The following is a 5,000-nucleotide window of genomic DNA, read 5'->3' as shown; positions in this document are numbered from 1 at the left end:
GTCATAATATATATATAATCATATAATATATAATATAATATTATATAAAAGATATATATATATATATATATATATATATATATATATAGCATATAGATATATATATACTTTATACACAAAAAAAATCTATATATATGTATTTATACATATATATATATATATATATATATTTATATATTTCCTAATAAAAATATTAACTACTAAAACATGAAAGATATACAATATAAATATAATATGTATATATATGTATATATGCTATATATATTAAATATATCAATATATTTATATATATATATATCAAATGTATAGTATGTATATTATATATGTATAATATGTATATATATATATTATACTAGTATATATATATATATATATATATATTATATATATATATATTTATATTTTATAAATGTATATATGTATAATAATTATATGTATATATATAATTATATATATATATATATATATATATATATATATACTATAAAATTTATATATATATATATATATATACACACACACACACATGTTAGGTCTCAACGATATTAAATATAAAATTATGGATATCCAGTGATCCGTGGCGGCACAGCACTAGGTGAAAATATCTGTGAATGTCTAGAGTGCATACACGAGCGAAATAGAAATAAGAAATTAGACAAGAAAGAATGCCACACGAAAGCTAATCCTTTCAAAGGCAGGATATTGCCAAAAAAGTGTCAAAATATAATGAAGGAAACATTGAGTTATACCATCTATTATAGTGATTTACAAGTATAAAATACAGTGCGAAAACATTTGAGGATGACTGAATATATTCCTAATAAAACAAATCATACCATCCAAGCAAACCAACGGAAAATGAGTCAAACATCGCTTACACGTTACCCATAGATGTCACGTCAGTGCCAGCGCCAAGGGTCAAAGGTGACCAACTACCATTTAACATCTGGTCAGAGTAAAATCAATTCCTAGTTCGTGAGTACATTATACTATAGAATCACATATGTCAGGTTTTCAGTGTTTATAAATATAATCATGCAACCACATTGAGTTACATTCAGGAAAATTATTCCTAATGGAAGCCCATTCCCTAACGACCAAGGTCACACGGGGACGCTCATACGAAACAGGTGCCAACTAGTAAATTCTTCTCAGAAATGTTGCCAGATATATATATAAGATTCCCTACTATATATATTTAAACAAATTATAATGCATGGGTACATTATAATTTACATGCGTGTGTATGTACGCGTAGACGCTGTTATATATGAGTGTTATGTACATACGTCTACGTTGTGCACGCACAAATAAGTTCGTCCTTCTAGGCCACAAATCATTATCATTATATATATATATATATATTAGCTATAGAGCGTATATATATATATATGGGGGAGTAGACAACGTTACATAAGTGCGGCGGGGGCACGGGAGTGTCGCAATAAACATGCATGACTCCATGTACATTTTTTGCGTAGGCCCTGCATGTATATAAACAAATCTCCATCCTCACAATAGTAAACCGAAAGGTAGTGAGATAGATCGGGGGACACTAAGATCTAATAACATGCGAGACTAACTCAAACATGTTATTTGAGATTAAAGGTAGCCTCCTGACTAAAATTACTCCCCCCACCATACACAGTTAAGGCCGGTAGGTGGGGGTATCAGGCCACACCCCTCTTAATTATGATTTCCCAGTCAAGACAACGGTCCTCATTCCCCAGAAACGAAGGAAACCCTGGTCTCGGCGGCGATCAGGATCGTTTTGGAGCAGAGGGTGCTAAAAATATCCGTTTAGACCCAGGCCGCCTAAAGATGATGAATTTTTGCACATACAATGTAAGGACTCTGAGAACAGAATCTGATCTTTTGACACTGCTTGAGGAACTTTCATTTATCAAATGGGATATTGTGGAACTTTCTGAAGTTAGAAGACTAAGCGAAGAACAGAAATTACTAAATAATGGCCAGTTACTATGTTGGAGAGTGTGCGAATCTTTGTAGCGGATAGCAAACAAGAATTAGGAGTAAGGATCTTTTCTTAGATTCACAAAGACCCCCCGGGCCTCGAAAAGAATATTATGGAATTCTACAGTGTGAGCGAAAGAGTAGTTTCTCTAATACTAAAACTAAACAACAGATATAACCTAAAAATTATCCAAGTATACGCTCCTACCAGCAGTCATACTGATGAGGAGATCTTCTTTGAAGATGTGCAAGCAGCTACCGATAGACCAAAACCCATTTTACCGTGATTATAGGGGAATTTAATGCCAAGATAGGAATAAGGGAAGATGGAGAAACCTCGGTTGGGAAACACCAGACAATAGGCACCAGAAATGAAAGAGGGCAAAGGCTAATAGAATTCGCTGAAGCTCGATCCCTTAAAATTATGAATACATTCTTTGAAAAGAGACCCGGGAGGAAATGGACATGGAAATCACCATCCAGCATTAAAAGCGAAATTGACTTCATAATCACCAATAGGTGTACATTGTACAAGACATAACTGTTATCAATAAAGTAAATGTCGGTAGTGACCATACACTGGTCAGAAGTAGAGTAAAATTACAGCTAAGAAGGGAACGAAATAAGCTCATACAGAAGCCTCTTGTTAATCTAACTAACATTAAGAATAGGACAACGGAATTCAGTATTAACATCCGAAAGCTCTCGAAGATCTTGACATAGACCAAATGAACGACCAATTCAGTGAGATATTAAAGAAAGCTACACTTAAAATAGGGGGTAAAGACGAAAAAGAAAAGTTCAGTAAGCTTTTGGTAGAGACAAAAAAACTTATGAAACAGCGCAGCAACATGAAAATAACATCAATCAGAGACAAGATAGAATCAGTAGAGCTGACTAAGACGATAAACATGAAGAAGAAAGAGGATGTACGCAAATTTAACATACGAAAAATAAATGAAGCTCTGCTTGCCTGCACCAGCTTTAAGGTAACAAGGAGGCTCGGAATAGGGAAAAACCAAATGTTTGCAGTAAAGAAACCTAATGGAGAGGTGACATACAATAAAAATGAAATTATCAAAGTAATAAAAGACTCCTATCGCGACTTATACCACTCAAACGATCAACCACGTATGGAGACAAACAAAACTATGGAGACGTTCCAAACATTATGGTAGAGAAAGTAAATAGGGCCCTAAAGCCATGAAAAGAGGAAAAACATCAGGAGAAGACGGCATTAGTGTAGATCTTATTCAAGATGCAGGAGAGATTTCGGCAGTAAAATTAGCCAATATTTTTAACAGATGTCTAAGCGTCGGTAAAACTCCGAAATCCTGGAAAAACGCAATAATAATTTTAATACACAAAAAGGGGGACACAAAAGACTTGAAGAACTACCAATCTATAAGCCTCCTTTCAGTAATCTATAAACTGTTCACAAAAATCATCACAACCCGTATCACCAATACATTAGATTCAAAACAACCCAGGGAACAGGCAGGGTTCCGCAGCAGATTCCCAACTACAGATCATATCCACACACTAGCCCAAATAAAAGAGAAAACAAATGAATATAGGAAGCCCCTGTGTATTGCATTCGTAGATTATGAAAAGGCATTTGATTCGGTACAGATATCTGCAGTATTAGATGCAATTTGTTAACAAGGAGTAGAAGAAATATATTGCAAATTATTAGAGGATATATAAAAAGATGGTACAGCGACCATCAAAATACATGCAGAAACCAATACCAATAAAAAAAATGGTGTTAGGCAGGGTGACACCATCTCACCGAAGCTGTTTACAGCTTGCTTGGAGGAAGTATTCAAGAAGTTTGATTGGAAGGAGAAAGGGATTAAAATAGGGAATAAGCACTTAAGCAATCTAAGATTTGCAGATGACATTGTTCTTTTCGGCGAGTCAGCAGATGAATTACAACAATTACTAAGCACTTTAAATAGGGAAAGTCTGAAGATTGGCCTTAAAATGAACATGTAAAAGACTAAAGTCATGTTCAACAGTCGAACCCCAGTTAAGCAAATACAAATACAGGGCGAGGTACAAGAAGCAGTGAACGAGTATGTATACCTAGGGCAACTCATCAAGATGAGTACATCTTTCGATACCGAGATAAAACGGCGAATCAGGCTAGGTTGGACTGCCTTTGGTACACATAGTAATATATTACGAGGTCGTCTGCCACTATGTCTAAAGAGAAAGATGTTTGACCAATGTGTCCTCTCCGTCATGACATATGGGTCTGAAACATGGACTACAGCCAATGCACTTGAGAGGAAATTAGTAAGTGCTCAAAGAGGAAAGGAAAGGCTTCTGCTAGGAGTTAGCTTAAGAGACAAGAAAAGAGCCACATGGATCAGGCAGCAAACGAAAGTAGAGGATATACTCAAGAGCATTAAGAAGAAAAAGTGGCAGTGAGCTGAGCATATATATATCGTAGACAAGACAACAGGTGGACAAAAACAACAGAATGGGAAATACACGACACAATAAGACCAAGGGCAAGACCAATGACTAGATGGCGGGATGAAATAGCTAATTTCGCAGGAGTAAACTGGAATCAGAGGACACAAGACCGGAATGACTGGAAAAGATTGAAAGAGGCCTACGTCCTGCAGTTGAATGATACAGGCTGATGATGATGATATATATATATATATGTGTGTGTGTGTGTGTGTGTGTGTGTGTGTGTGTGTGTGTGTGTGTGTATACACAAACATATATATATATATATATATATATATATATATATATATATATATATATATGTATATATATATATATATATTTATATATATGTATATATATATGTATATACATATATATGCATATGTATATACACACACACATATATATGTGTGTGTGTGTGTATATAGGTTTATAGATATAGATATATATACATAAATATATTTACCTATCTACCCATCTATCTATCCATTTATCTATCTATCTACCTGTCTATTTGTCTATTTATCTATCTGAGTATCTGTCTTTCTGTCTATATGCAA

Source organism: Penaeus japonicus, unplaced genomic scaffold (assembly GCF_977035675.1).
Source record: "Penaeus japonicus unplaced genomic scaffold, GWHDUDI00000001_assembly GWHDUDI00000008, whole genome shotgun sequence".
Taxonomy (NCBI): domain Eukaryota; kingdom Metazoa; phylum Arthropoda; class Malacostraca; order Decapoda; family Penaeidae; genus Penaeus; species Penaeus japonicus.
This window is presented reverse-complemented; position numbering follows the sequence as displayed.